Here is a 15,797-nt window from a genome sequence, read left to right as displayed (position 1 = left end):
TCACATTTCTAATATATTAAACAACAGAAACTACCATTTCTAGAGAACTTTAGAGTTTGCAGAGGTTTTTTTACAATTTTTTTTTTTTTTTAAGATTTTATTTATTCATGAGAGCCAGAGAGGCAGAGACACAGGGAGAAGCAGGCTCCATGAAGGGAGCCCGATGTGGGACTCGATCCCGGGACTCCAGGATCACACCCCAAGCTGAACGCAGATGCTCAACTGCTGAGCCACCCAGGCATCCCTTTTTACAAGCTTTATCTCCTGTCACGGCAACCTAGAACTGTGCTATCCAATATGGTAGCCACTAGCCATGTGTGGCTAATTTACCTTTAAATTAATTGAAATAAGATTGGAAGTTCAGTAGCCACATTTCAGGAGCCCAGGGGCCATCGTTTGGACAGAACAGAGACTAGTTCCATCATTGTAGAAAGTTCTGGAGAGCACAGTCTGGAAGGGGGGGGATCTACCTCTTGTCCAGATGAGGAGGATGTGGTGGTATAGGGTCTCTTGGGTCAGTGATGTGACGGAGCCAGGTCCTTTTCCACATCCCCTCTAGCCCTCCTGTTCTGACATTCCAGCTATGAGTGGACAATTTGGAAATGGGCTCCCCTGCCCCCACCCAAGGATTGCTTTATTTATTTGACAAATATTTGTATGCCTATATTCCACTGTTTTGGGCCATGAACAAGAAAGCCCCACATGGTGCTTACCTTTTTTTTTTTTTTTTTTAAGATTTTATTCATATATTTATGAGAGACCCACAGAGAGAGGCAGGGACCCAGACTCCTTGAGGGGAGCCTGATGCGGAACTCAATCCCAGGACCCCGGGATCACGCCTGAGCCAAAGGCAGACGTTCAACCACGGAGCCGCCCAGGCATCCTGGTGCTTACCTTCTGAGTATAAAATTGATTCACCTGATAAACCTTTAGCTCTCATTTCACAATCCTCTTTCTGAAAACACTTAAGTGTTTGTGTGGCACGGGAAGCTGCAGGACAGGTGTTTCCGGCCTGGCTCTGGAGAGCACTAGACAGCAGGGAAGAGGTGGTCAGAGCGGGCTTGTGTCGCTGGGTGACCTTTTCCTGGTATTAGTGTAACCAAGGTGGACTCCCAGAAGTATAATGCAAGCTACAGAAGTCATGAAAACTTCCCTAGTGGCCACATTAAAAAGGAAAAAGAAACCACTGAAATTAATTTTAACCTGTTTTGTTTAGCCCAGGACACCCAACATAGTGTAACTTCAATGTGAAATCAATATACAAATAATGAATGAGGGGTTTTACGTGTATTTCTTACTAAGTCTTCAAATTCTTGTGCATATTTTACACTTAGAGCACATCTTGGCTTGCACCGGCCACGTTTGCGTGCTGGATAGCTGCACGTGGCCTCAGGTATAATAGAGGTTTCCTGTCGGGCTCGGTAAGCAGCAGTGGGATTTCAGTCTCGGTGCAAGCACCCTGACGCTCGTGCTGGAGTTTAAGGGGAGAAGGGTGTGTGTGTGTGTGTGTGTGTGTGTGTGTGTGTGTGTGTGTGGTGAGCTGCCTGTTTTGGGTCGGGCACTCTGTTGGCCCCTGCAGATCAGTGAGTGAACAAGATAAAGATCCTGTCCTCAGGGAGTCTAATTTTAGTTTGAGGGCGAGGATCCGAGAGGTGGATGGTAATTGCTGATTGTCTTAACTGCAGCCAAAGAGTGATGTGACAGGGGCTCTGGGGGAGGGGGTTCCTGGAAGACACCTGAGCAGAAGCCTGCCACGTGGGGGACAGCGGGGGACAGGAGAGTCCCCGTACAAAGAGTAGCAGATGGAGTGAGCCATGGGGGTGGTGGAGGGGAGCATGCCAAAAGATGTGGGACAGGAAACAGCCATTTTCACATAGGGTTGGTTCTCATTATTCGTGGTGACAGTTTTCTGTAAAGTCCCTGTGAACATTGAATTAGGGAATACTGAATCGTGGCAGGGGCGGGGGATGGGGGTTGCAGGATGTTGTGACCAGAGGCTCACAGGAGCCCAACCTTACATTACTGTTCCCTTGAGCCTCTGGTCACAGTATTTTCATCTGCTGAGCAGTCTAGTACCTTGTGTGATGTGAGCTTCTGTTTAAAGCCAGTTCAGTTAACATACATTGGTGATTCATTAATGTAGGGCTCACAGGCGCCAGCACCGTGACCCGAGCCTGAACACAGCTTGCCTAAGGAACACGGTATGTTCTCCGGAAGGCCCATCTCAGCCTTCTTGGGCTCGGCCAGCACTTCATCCCCGGGCCTGGGGGCCGTTTCAAACAGCCGACTCCCCAACACAAAGCACAAGAGTGCAGAAAGTGTGGCCCTAGATGGACCTTGAAAGGACACTTGTTTACAGCCTGAGAGCTGAAACAAGAAGGCAGGGTGTCTCTTTGTTCCGCCTCACTGGGATCTCGCACGTCGGGGAGCTCAAATTTTGACCACTCTGTGCGTGTCTGTGAGTGACTGGAGAGGCTCCAGGAGCATTGATTTTGGAATTACAAATTTTAGTATGGAATCTGCACATAATGAGGATTGATTGGCTGTGATTTCCGAGCCTCTAGCAGAGGGTCTTTGGCTTCTGCGTTTCTTTTATTTATTTATTTTAAAAAGATTTTATTCATGAGAGACATAGAGAGGCAGAGATACAGGCAGAGGGAAAAGTAGGCTCCATGTAGGGAGCCCGACCTGGGACTCGATCCTGGGACTCCAGCATCACACCCTGGGCTGAAGGCAGGTGCTAAACCGCTGAGCCATCCAGGGATCCCCTGCATTTCTTTTTAAATGATCTGGAGTGGCCAGCACCCCTCCTGACTTTGACTCTGCTTAGAGCATGTCGGTGATCAGGTTTGTGGTAGCTGCTGCTTCTCTCAGAACGTGGCACAATTGGCTGTGGGCAGCGGTAGACAGAGGCGCAGGCCTGGATTCACCTGAGTGTCCCATCCCTTGTCTTGGTTCTTTAAATGGGAGAGAACTGAAAGGCTTCTGGATGCCAGCCACCGTCCACGTTGTCAGTTGGATATCTGCCCCTTCCTGCAAACCTCGGTTTGCCTCTGCCATTGTTTAAACAATGCTGTATTCCCTTTGCTCTCTGATTTATATCAACAGGGCCAGTCTTTTCAAGCTGTTGACAGGAGTAACCTTTTAACTAAAGAAGCCCTTGCATATAAGCCTGATATTTCAAATTAAGAAAAAATGTATTTTTCTCACATTTTGGTTAGTTGGCTTTAATCATGGAGTATTTGTTGCGCACCTACTGTGTGCTGAGAACACCGAAGGGAAGAGAGCAGTAGAGCGAGTGGGCAGAGAATTACAATTATTTAAAATACACAGTAGGTTACATGGTGATAAGCCGTAAGGAGAAAAAGCAAGGCAGGGAGGGGCCTAGCAGTGTGTGGGCATTTGGGAGCCAGGAGGATGCGGTGTTACATCTAGTGGGTTTGAAAGGCTTCCCTGAAAACCTGTCTGGAGAGAGGACACCTCAGGGCCATGTGAGGGAAGAGCATTCCAGCCAGAGAGAAGAGCCAGTGCTAAGCTAGGAGCAGGACCTGACCTCCCCGAGCACCAGCAAGGGGGCCCCAGTGTCCTGAGGGTGGAGTGGGCCCTGCATAGAGGAGAGAGTCTGAGAAATGACTTCAGTGTGTAGCAACCCTGCCAGCATGAGTAAATGTGATGTTGTACTTTTACAATGCATGTTATGTAGATCTAGCTTTTTTCAAGTTTGTTTTTTTTTTTAAAGATTTTATTTATTTATTCATGAGAGACACAGAGAGAGGCAGAGACACAGGCAGAGGGAGAAGCAGGCTCCATGCAGGGAGCCCGACATGGGACTCAATCCCAGGTCCCCAGGATCAGGCCCAGGGCTGAAGGCGGCGCTAAACTGCTGAGCCACCCGGGCTGCCCTCAAGTGTTTGTTAAAACAAGATGCAGCACAGCAGATTTCTAAAGCATTGTAATCAAGTTTGCGATATTTCCATGCCAGTTACTTATCTTTTACTGTGTGGTGCCGTGTTTTCATGGTCTCCCTTTCTTGCCTGGAAGGTGGGCTGTTCTAGGGCCAGGAAATGGCCAAGGAGGAGGAGGAAGGACGCCACCAGGGCTAAGTTACTCATTGACAGCTTCTTCTGGCTCCAAGTAGTCAGAAGCTGACTTTTTCATCCTGCCCTTCCCCAGGGAGGCAAGAGCCATTGTCAATGTTCAAGCTCCTTCCCTCACTGTGTGGGTGGGGGTGGTTTGAAAAAGCATTTGATTCTAGCCAGCTGTGTTCCTCAAACTTGCATGAAGCCTGCACCCAGAATCTGTTTCTCTCCCTCCAGAAAGCAGCACTTTCTCTTAAAAAAAAAAAAAAAAAAAGGTAAAATAATAAACCCTGTTTTATGCTTGGAACCTCGGGGGAGTTGAGGGTGAAATGGAAGTGGTCTGGGTGTCTTGAGCTGGAGTGGCAGTTGCTGCTGCCCTCAGGATTTTGGCCTGAAGTTTGGTCATCAGAATGGTAGGACTTAGGGCTTCCTGCTGCTGGGACATCAAGGGACAGTCACTTTTGATCTAATGATTGCACGTGTAAGAATTTATCCTAAGGGAATAACTGGGCAAGGATATAAGCCCAATAATGTTCATTGCAGCATTGTTTAAAAATTTTGGAAAATTATGAATCTAAATGACTATCAATAGGGGATCTGTAAAATGAATACTATCCACAGGCAATGGCTGATAGCGTAGGCCTTAAAATGATGACACAGCTTGCTATTGAACTAGAAAGAGGGATGCCTGGGTAGCTCAGTGGTTGAGCGTCTGCCTTTGGCTCAGGTCCTGATCCCAGGATCCAGGATCGAGTCCCGCATTGGACTTCTTGCCGGGAGCCTGCTTCTTCCTCTGCCCCGTCCCTGCCTCTCTCTGTGTCTTACATGAATAAATAAATAAAATCTTAAAAAAAAAAAAAAACAAACAAACAAACCTAGAAAGATGTCTGAATAGAAAGCACATTCCAAAGGAGCCCACAGTATGGTCTTAGTCTAAAAAAGGTTTATATGCATACATGGAAAAGATTACACATGTTCTATCTGATGAGAGATGGGTAATATTTATTGTCTTTGTACTTTTCTATATATATTTTTTAGTTATTTGCATTGAATTTGTATCACTTTAGAATCAGAAAAAACTCTAAACCCATAGTCATGGGGAAATAGTGGGTTGAGGGAAGATTGGTCTTAGTATCAGGTGATATGGGTAGGATCTGAGGTCTGTTGATTTTTAGGGGCATTTGGCCCATGGGAACCTGAATCACCTCGTCTGTGAGTTGGGGTAATGATTCTTGCCCACATCCTGCGGTGGCCTGGAGGGCAACAGGGAGTGCTTTCATAGCCACACAGCCTGGGTGAAGGAGAGGCCTAATGCGTGTGGGGCAGGCAAGGAGTGCCAAGGCCCAGTGGGTGCCAGAAGCCAAGGAGTCTCTGACAGGGTGTCCATGGGAGCCAGGCCTCTCATAGTCTCTGACCACGGCTCTGCTCTCCTCCCCCGTGCCCTGCCATGACATTTCTTTGTCAGAGATGGGCTCTGGGCAAGGGGCCAGAGAGAGGGCTTGTACAGGAGAGATGGACTTTGCAGTCACCAGAGCAGCGGGCCTTTGCTCTGTGGCTGGTCTACTGGGATGTGGAGATCAATTTCCTGAGAGAGACCTGCTTTGTTAGAGTCCTCTCCTGGGATCTGTCTGGTGCTGTCTGTGGTACTCAGTAGCTATCTGAGTGTACACGTAACAACAGATTGCCCCTTCATGGCTTTGGGCAAATCACTTAATGTCTCTGATCCTTGGTTTCCCCATCCCAATGATGGTGCATTGTGAGCGATGGCTCACAATGGCTCTTGGCATTGTCATGCATGGTGCCTACAAAACAGGCAGGTCGGGATCCCTGGGTGGCGCAGCGGTTTGGCGCCTGCCTTTGGCCCAGGGCGTGATCCTGGGGACCCGGGATCGAATCCCACATCGGGCTCCCGGTGCATGGAGCCTGCTTCTCCCTCTGCCTGTGTCTCTGTCTCTCTCTCTCTCTCTCTGTGACTATCATAAATAAATAAAAATTAAAAAAAAAAATTTTTTTTTTCAAAACAGGCAGGTCTGCTTCCTTGAGAGCCATTTGACCCCAGGCTCTTCTTAGGCTGGGCTGACCCTGGACACAATGGAAACACTGGTAGAAGATAACCTGTGCTCTCCTTCCCCTCCCCAAAGACCCTTGCTCATAGAGGTCTTATGAAGGTTTGAAATTCTGCCCTATGGGTTTGTCCGTTTATAATTGAGGTACAATTGATAAACTATATCCTGTTTAGTTTTAGGTGTAAGATGCTAGGGTTTCAAGAGTGGCTTTTTACAACCGACAGAATGGGAGAAGATATTTGCAGATAACATATCCGATAAAGGGCTAGTATTCAAGATCTATAGAGAACTTATCAAACTCAACATCTAAAAAACAATCCAGTCGAGAAGTGGGCAGAAGACATGAACAGACATTTCTCCAGAGAAGAGCTACACATGACCAACAGGCACATGACAAAATGCTCCGCATCACTGGCCATCAGGGAAATACAAATCAAAACCACCATGAGATACCACCTCACCTCAGTGAGAATGGCTAAAATTAACAAGATAGGAAACAACAAATGTTGGGGAGGATGTGGAGAAAGGGGAACCCTCTTGCACTGTTGGTGGGAATGCAAACTGGTTTAGGCATTCTGGAAAACTGTGGAGGTTCCTCAGGAAGTTGAAAATAGAGCTACCCTATGACCCAGCGATTGCACTGCTGGGTATTTACATCAAAGATACAGATGTAGTGAAACGATGGGACACCTGCACCCCAATGTTTATAGCAGCGATGTTCACAATAGTCCAGCTGTGGAAAGAGCTGAGATATACTTTGACAGATGAAAAGATAAAGATGTAATATGTGTTTATGTGTATATATACACATATATGTGTATGTGTGTGTGTATGGATAATACACAATGGAATATTACTTGGCCATCAGGACAAATGCCTACCACTTACATTGATGTAGATGGAACTGGAAGGTATTTTGCTGAGTGAAGTCAGTTGGTGAAAGACAATTATATGGTTTCACTCATGTGGAATATAAGAAATAGTGAAGGGGACTATAAAGGAAAGAAGGGAAACTGAGTGGGGAAAAAATTAGAGGACATAAACCATGAGGAACTCCTAACTCTGAGAAACAAAGGGTTGCAGGAGTGGAGGTGGGTGGGAGGATGGGATACCTGGTGACAGGCACTAAGGAGGGCATGCTATATGATGAGCACTAGGTGTTATATGTTGGCAAATTTAAATAATAAAGAAGAGTGGCCTTTTACGTTAAGGGTGGCATATGTGGTAGTGACAAGTGGCCATGATCTATTTAGTGGGAAGAAATTAGGTAACAAAAGTTGAAGTATACATAATACTATATGTAGACCATATGTAAAACAATCTACACATACAATAATTGAATGTGCATCTGAGAGAAAAAAAGGTCTAGTGGGGTCCACAGACAATGGCTTATTACCAGTTAAGGTGAAGTAAATACAGAAATTGAGAGAAAGACTTTGGAAACTTTTTTTAAAATGCAGTTTGACATTGTTGTGACACATTGTTGTGACATGGCATTTTTTTTCTAGTTTTTTAAAATTGTAGTCTGCAGAAGTGTTCAAAGTGGGTTGGGAGGGGAGATCCATTACCATAGAGTGTGAGAAGCATGGGTCTAGAAAAAACGTACCCTCAGATGTGACCAGTGGCTATTGCTAGGAATGCTGGTGGTTTTTTTTCTTCAGTTTTTGTATTTTCTGAATTATTCACAATGACCATATTTTATCACTTTCATAAGCAAGGGATGGGGGTGGAGAATGAAGCAGTATTATAAAGAGATGTCTTTATGAGTCAAAGAAATGAATTTCTATGGAAGGAATTTTTGCAACTATGAAGGCTGGTGGGAAAAAATGTTCAGATTGGTAGTCCCTGCCTTAATTGTGGATAAACCCTGATGTTAGTGGGTTTGCTTGGTGAATTACTGTTTTGTTAAATGGTCATTGTGGTGATTCACGGTGGCAGGAAAAGTGCTGTAATGGCATTTCAGGATTGTCGATAGCCAAGAAACCCTCACTTATACACTTACTGTAAAACACAAAATCACCAAGAGAATGGTGGGAAACATTTCAAGTATTGGGAGTATTTAGATATTGAAACTTAGTTATTATGCGAATTTGAGTTACTACATGATTTTTCTTTTTTTTTTTTCATACTACATGAATTTTAAGTGAATGAGGACTTTGGGCACTTAGAGGCTGTCTTTCACAATCTTACTGGAGCTCCATTAGCAAACTGCTGTTAGTATGGGCTGTTGGCTAGAACATAGATATAGCTATCTAATATTGGAATGGACTCTATTGCCTTAAAAAAAAAATCAGATAGGTCTTCCTTTGAAGCTGTAAATACCAGTGAGATGATACATAAGCTTTGCTGGCTCGTCAGCTGGAACCCATCACAGGAGCATAGGCACTCGCTGTTATAGTACAAATGAACTTTTCTCCAGTGACATGACTGTATATCCAAGACCCCATCCCTCTGACTCTGAGGTGCCACAAAGTGTCCCCACTTCAAAAGAGGACAGGCTATGGGGGTTGATGGATTTGTTGCTCTCCCAGTGGTTGATAGAAGCTTCAGGTCACCTAGTCGGCAGAGCAGTGGTCCCCACGGACTGTTAGCCTTTTCATATAGAGCTCTTATTTTTCCCTCTGAGCATTTGTTGTAGGGACTTTTAATGTAGTGGGACGCGTGTGTGTTTTGGCTGAATTAAACATCTCCTGAACCTTATCCTTTGGCAAGTATCCCAGTTATCTTTGCCCAGCCCTCCTCTTTGAGAGTTACTTAATCTGCCTATGCTCACTTAGAAGTTTCCAGCAGTAGAGACTGTATGGCTTTTATGTGGTGCATCTTCACCAACAGTCTCATGATAATTTGTAAAGTACCTCTTCAAGAGCTCGGAGAATCGGCCTCTTTTGTTTCCTTAAAGGAAGATGGGGAAGACATTTTCGTTCTATTCTTGCCTGATTTTTTTTTTCCTTTGCTGTGTTTTGCCGGATTATCCAAGAGATATTAATATTTGCTCTGACAGAAAGAAACTGCTAACAGGGAGACAATGAGAGGAACATCCGCTGTTTGTTATAACCACAGACAAGCCCACTTAATATAAACTCTAACATTGTTTGGCATGAGACTCAGCCGAGGCATGATGAATGGGGTTTGGTTGTCTTCACCACCCTACCCTTCTGTTGCTAGCATGCAAGGGTCCTGCCTCCCTCTGCTAGATTTGATGTTCTCTTCCCCAGTTTTTTGGCTTCATTGAAAGAAGAGTATAATGGGGTGTTGTGCTGCCTCATTGTTCTGGTTACTATTTCTACTGAACAAATGACCACCCAAACTTCATTGCTTGGAACAACTGCTCTAATTTGCCCATAATTGGGGGGCAGGAATGTGGAGAAGGCTCAGCTGGGCGGCTTTCACTTGAGGGGTCCCATGCAGTTACAGTCTGATGTCAGCTGGGGCTGTGGTCATCTGAAGGCTTGGCTGGACAGGACATCTGAGGAGGCCACTCCAGTGTCAGGTCGTGGACACTAGCTTTTGGCTCGGAGCTCAGCTGGGCTCCTCAGAGTGCTGAATCTGACCTTTCCGCCATGATGTCTCAGGCACTCTGACCTCCTCATGGGGACTGGCTCCCTCGACAGTGAGCAGCCCAGCAGGACCAGGTGGAAGCATCATGGCCTTTTCTGTCTAAGCCTTGAGAGTCCCCTAGCAGCACTTCTGTGGTCCAAGCAGTCATGAGCTCACCCACCTTCGAAAGAAGGGGACATAGATTCCATGGGGAGCTGTGCCAAAGAATCTTGAGCCACATTTTAAAACTGCCATGCTCATGGCAGTGATGTACAGATGTGACTCATTTTGATGCCTGCAGGACCTCTGTGCATTTACTTCATGAATAATCAACATTTCATGGTGCCTTGTCAAGTTGCTTTAATGGTTAACCAGCCAGTAAAGCAAGGACTTTAATTAGTATTCTCAATGACCCTTAAACAAGCCAGCAACAATAAAAGCAAAAGGGAACTGTTTTTGTTTTGTTGTTGTTTTTAGCAATTCTGTGGGTCTTGTTTTAGGTAATTTTTTGCCACTTTGCCCATTTCTTACAAATTTGGTCTGAGAAAGAATTATACCATGGCTTCAAGGCCTATTAGAAAAAATTAGTGGAGCTTAAGGCCAAAAGTGCAATAGCTAAGCAGTTACTTTATAAATTTGGGGCAGGGGTGGGCAGGCGGAGGAGGTTCTAAAGCTTCTGGGGCAGCTCTCGACATGCTGCTTCCTTTCCTTGCCCTTGGTTTCACTAGCATCCTCACTGGGGAAATATAATCTTGGTATTGCCTGCATTTGCTAGAAATTGGATCTACTCCCCAAGTTGGAACTTGTTAAACTGCACTTTAATGCTATAAAACATAGGGTCAAACGGGTAGGAAAACTTGTTTTGTTGGAGTCAACAGATGCCTACTTCCTGGCATGCGATGGTGGAAAGTGGGGGCTTTGGAGTTCAGGAGGCCTGGATTTGAATTCTCCCTCTGCCTTTTCATAAGCTGAGCAGTCTTGGCAAGGTTTTTCACTTTTCTGGGTTTGATTTTCTTCTTTCTGAAGTGGGAAGGGCAATGCTGGTCTTGCAGGGCTGTTAAGGATTAAACGAGGTGATGTTTAGAAAGTGCCTGGCACGGTACCTGGTACGTAATGTTCAACAAATGTTGCTTCATTCTACCTATAATGGCACCTACATGAAAAGCATTATTTATTGAAAGCTTATTATATGCATAGTATCATGGTAAGTGCTTTAAATAGTCTGTCCTAGTCTCACAATGCTCCTGAGGACGTTGAGGAGAAACAGAGGGGCTAAAAGAGGGAGTCCCCTCATCTCCCAGGTTATCTGGCCAACAGGTGGAGGAGCCAAGATTTAAATCCAGGAGTCTGAGGCTGAGGGCCATGCCCTTAAGTAGTTTGGGGATGTGCATTGTGGGTGTGGAGGATCCATCTTCTGAGGTCCCCACCAGACTGCAGGTGAAAGAATGCTGCTCTAGGACTTAGGGGACCAGGGGTTCCACCTCTGCTCTGATTCTCACCAGGTATACATCCTTGGGAGGGAACCTTTACCTTCTGAGACTTTTGTTTCTTCTGTGAAATGGGAGCATCTGAGCTAAACGATCAGCAAAATCTGATCGTTTGACTTTATTCCAGCCACATGCTGAATGAATAAGGAATCCCCCTTTGTCTTGATGACGGGGGAAATACAAAGCTCTTTGGTCACTCGGTGCTGCAATAGACTTAAAGTTTTATTTTTATTGAAGTACTGCTTGCACATAGGTAAGGGAATATCCCTGAGAAAGTTCTACTGAGAAATGAAAGTCCTCTGCCTTCTACCTTCTCACCCCTGGTTCTACTCCCAGACACAACCACTTCTAATGTGTTCGGCTATTTCTTTTCTTTTCTTTTTTTTTTAATATATATTTTATTGTTTTTTTTAATTGGAGTTCAATTTGCCAACATATAGCTATTTCTTCCAGTGGATTCTTCTGTATCTCTGGAGTGATAGTAGTGGATTTTGACTTTGGTTCGTTTGCATCCTGTGCCCTCCTTTCTTTCTGTTCTGATGAGCTGCAGGCAGGAGGAAGGTTATTCAAAGATGGCAGGACAGCCAGCTTGCCTGGAATGCTGTGGTGGGTGGAATCATGCTTCAAGTAGAGGCTGCGCTACATGATCTCTAGAGCTTTCCAAGGTTATGTGAATGTACATATTGCCCTGATTCTAAAACTCGTGTTAAATATCAAACAGACCTTGTATTGCATTCCACCTTGGGTCTTGGTTGAAATACTGCCTCTGATAAACATGCGTAGAAATAGTATAATCCACCAAAATGTAATATTTGCAAATTTTTGTAAAAAAGTGGGTCTTGAAGTTGAGCAAACATGTAAAGCCCTTTGGTGTGAACATGGAAATAGTTTCCTTGTGGTTGAACTTGGGAAAATGCCATGGTTTGAAAACCTATGTTTGGCCATGAATGAAAAAGCATTGGGACCTGTCAGTCTTTCTAGGGACGTGTAAGAGTGTGTGTGTGTGAGAGGGTGAGTGTGTGTGAGAGAGTTTATGTGTGTGTGAGTGTGTGTGTGTGTATGAGAATGTAGGATGGTTATGTAACTTTAATCTTCCCTCCAGGGCTAGCTAGGATTGACCCTTGTACCCCAAGATTAGAAGGACTATGGTGGTTTTTTTTTTTTTTTCTTTGTGGTGCTTTGGGCCTTGGGCTCTTTAAACATATTTTTTTTTTAATTTTTTTTTTTTTCATTTATTTATGATAGTCACACAGAGAGAGAGAGAGAGGCAGAGACACAGGCAGAGGGAGAAGCAGGCTCCATGCACTGGGAGCCCGACGTGGGATTCGATCCCGGGTCTCCAGGATCGCGCCCTGGGCCAAAGGCAGGCGCTAAACCGCTGTGCCACCCAGGGATCCCTAAACATATTTTTTTTATAATTGGTTAAATTCCATTCTGGTGGCTCATGCACATGTAACATCAACAAAAAAGATGAATTGAAAGTGAGTCTTTTCCAAACTGACATTCTACAAAGTAACTGGCTCATGTTATTCAAAAATATCGAGGCCATGAAAGAGAAAAAAAAAGAAAGACCAAAGAACTGTTCCAGATTAAAGGAGACTAGAGAACTGTGACAACTAAATGCAAGCTGGTAGTCCTGGATTGGATCCTGAAAGATTTTTTTTTCCTTTACTATAAAAGACAATAGTGAGACAGTTCATGCAATTTGGATAAATTCATAGACCAGATCAATTGATCAGGTATCTGTTATTTTCAGGTTTTGATCATTGTACTCTGGTTATGTGAGAAAATATCCTCATCTTTAGGAATTGTGTGTTGAAGTACTTCAGGGTTAAGGGACATTGTGTCTCCATTTTACTCTCCTTTTTTTCCAAGTCTCAAATTATTTTAAATTAAAATTTTGAAAGGAAGAACCTTTTCCAGATCTACCAGCTGCCTTAACTCAGCTTCCAAATGGCAGGGCCTCCCTTAGTGATGGGATTTTGACGTTGGCCAGAGGTTCAAGGGAAGCCACATGGTGCAGACTGGTGGGACAGCTCTGGTGGGCTGTGACGTCATTGGGGAGGGGACTGGGTGCTCACCTGTGTGTTTGGAAACATTCTGTAGTCACACTGGAGCTCTAGGACAGCCTTTATGTGTAGAAGGAACTTGGTTCTACTTGGGCCTGAACAAAGTTCCAAGACCTCTGTTAACCTCAGAAGAGGAGAACTTGCAGCAGGAAACCATACTGACCACCATCTTTTCTTACTTTCCTTTTCTCCCTCTCGGTGGAAGGAACCACTTCATAATTCAGAACCAGGACAAGTAGTGTGGTGCTATGAAAAGAGGAAATAGCATGGCCTTGTCACCAAGGCAGTCAAGCTGCCTAGGGCCTGCCCTTGGGTCTGGAACTGGGCAGGGCCCAAGCTGGAGTTAGAATCCCCTCCACTACGTGCCACAGCCACTCAGACAGCTTTGGTAAAAGGGAGGGTTTTCTGAAAGGTTGAAGGAATCTTCCGTGGAACCCAAGGGAGGGAAGTGTCGTAAAGCCTTAAGCATAGAGAGACCGAACATCCCAGTTGGCCCGACCATCTTAGTTTCTGCCTGTCGTTCCAGCATAATTATTAACAGTGCTCTGCCTCACGGTCACCAGTGCCTTGCTTTGATTGATAATCTATCGGGCCCTGTAATTGCAGGATTAAAGACAGGGACCCAGCTGATCCCTCACAAGCCTTCCTCTGCTGCCTCTGTGCTCTCATTAGCTTTGACTCGCTGTCTCCTCTCTCTTTCTCCATCCCTCCTGGCTTCCTCTGCTCCATGAGAGAGGCTCTTGCAGCAGAAACATGGTGGCAAGGTTCTTCCTGATGCAGGGGTGGGGACAGGCCCCACGGAAGGAACTGGTGGGTTTGCAGACACCCCAGGAGGCCTCTGCTACTCAAGTTGGAGCTTCTGGTGGAAAAGCAAAGGAGTCAGATGGGAGGGGGGTTAGGCACCTGGTTCCCAACAACGACTGGCTTTTTCCAATGTGAAGGGCCTGCTCTTTTCTGCCCCTTTCTTTTCCATGCATGTATCCATTCTGTTGGAGCTGTCTTAACCAGGCTCTTCTGCTTGGATGACACTCATGGATGTGGAATTGGGCCTGCACGGTGATGGGGCATGTGGTTGTGGCCCTCGGAGGGGCTGGCTCCAGGTCCCTGCGGTCTCCTGCCCCCCACTCCCACCCCATCTCCCCACCCCACCTCCCCTCTCTACTTCAGCTTCCTCCTGGCCCCTGTGCGCTCAAGCCAGGCCTCACTGGTTGGGCTCTCTAGGCTCCTGCTTGACCCTGGAGCTGGCTTTCCAGATCTGCCTCTACCATGAAGATTGCTGAAGGTGAGATGTGATTGTCCTGGCTCCCCTTTTTCTCGGAGCCAGTGAAAGCCACTCCCCAAGGGAGCTGGGACCCAGGGACAAAAAACTGGGCAGAGGCAGGGAAAGCAGGCCACTGGAGGACTGGAGGAGCCTGGTGTGATCTCTCTGACTGGAGAAGTGAAGTGAAAGGCAGGGTTGGGAGCTAGGCTTGCAGTCCCATATGGCAACCCTGAGCCCCCTGTGGCTATTTAAATTATAATTTAAATGTTACAACGCAATTAAAAACCCTGTAGTTGCAGCAGCCACATTTCATGGTTTTAGCTACATGTGGACAGAAAAGATACAGAACATTTCCATTCTTGCAGAAAGTTGTGTCTGACAGCCCTGGAGGGTACTTAGCCCTTTTTACCCACAAGTGCTTTCTTTGTATGTTTTAGTAGCTGCCACAAGTGCTCTTAAAGAATAGATTGGAGAGGCGAAAACAGAACATGGTATATAGTAAACTTAAAAACATTTCAAGTACCTTATAACTGGTCAGTAGGATGGTTTCCCATAGTGCCTTTTGTCATGTCATTCTAGAATGTTCCTGCAAATGGAGACTTGACATTTCTAACTCTATTCTTTTGCTACTGTAAAAATTTTTGCTGTATCCTAGTTCTGTATGTACTGTTCGTTCCATATTTATCTTGAAATCCACATTTTTACTTCACCTGGTTTGAAATAGAGACTTCATGACTCTTGAGTGGAAAGCCATAAAAAAGGAAATGTTTTTTTAAAAGCAAGCCTTTTATTTTACCAAGTTTTTAATTTTAAGTGTAGTTAACGTACAGTGTTAGTTTCAGGTGCACAATATAGACATTCGACAATTCTATTTATTTCTCAGTGCTTATGTTAAGTATACTCTTAACGCCAGCTTTTTATTGAAGAATTTTACATGTATGTGCAAGTGCCCAACTCAGAGGGGCACAGCTTGGTGACTTTCAAAGCAGTGCTATTTCGTTTCCAGTGGGTTTATTATTTTGCTTATCAAATTCTAGCAGATTCCCTTCTCTGTGGAAGGCTCAGAGCTAGACTAGCTCCCCCTTTCTTAAAAAGGAGATTAGCAAATACAAAGACATGGGAAGGTACCGTGGAGACATAGTAGCACCCAACAGGGCCTTCTTGGACCAAAGCAGAAGGATTCAAGAAAGATCTGAGAAGGAACAACTGCTTCACTGTTAATGAAAATACACTGGTGTTTCTGATTTGCAAGAGGTCTTTGCAGGGCAGGCCCAAGGGGAAGAATATGGCTTAGTGTA

The 15,797-nt window shown here is 45.2% G+C and overlaps 1 protein-coding gene and 1 long non-coding RNA gene across 3 annotated transcripts in view; one reads left to right on the top strand and one right to left on the bottom strand.

Annotated features, from left to right (window-relative positions):
• The window catches only part of SH3BP5 (SH3 domain binding protein 5), a 76,870-nt gene that overhangs the window by 4,201 nt on the left and 56,872 nt on the right, over positions 1-15,797 (top strand). The gene's annotated exons all lie outside the window — the stretch shown is intronic.
• On the bottom strand, positions 10,175-15,052 carry LOC140614057 (uncharacterized). Its single transcript, XR_012014951.1, has 3 exons — positions 15,023-15,052; positions 13,251-13,484; positions 10,175-10,736 (listed from the first exon to the last, which is right to left on the bottom strand). It is a non-coding gene; the product is annotated as an uncharacterized lncRNA (long non-coding RNA).

Source organism: Canis lupus, chromosome 22, assembly GCF_048164855.1.
Source record: "Canis lupus baileyi chromosome 22, mCanLup2.hap1, whole genome shotgun sequence".
NCBI classification, from domain to species: domain Eukaryota; kingdom Metazoa; phylum Chordata; class Mammalia; order Carnivora; family Canidae; genus Canis; species Canis lupus.
The sequence above is the reverse complement of the archived record's forward strand: the minus strand, read 5'-3'. Positions and strand labels throughout refer to the sequence as shown.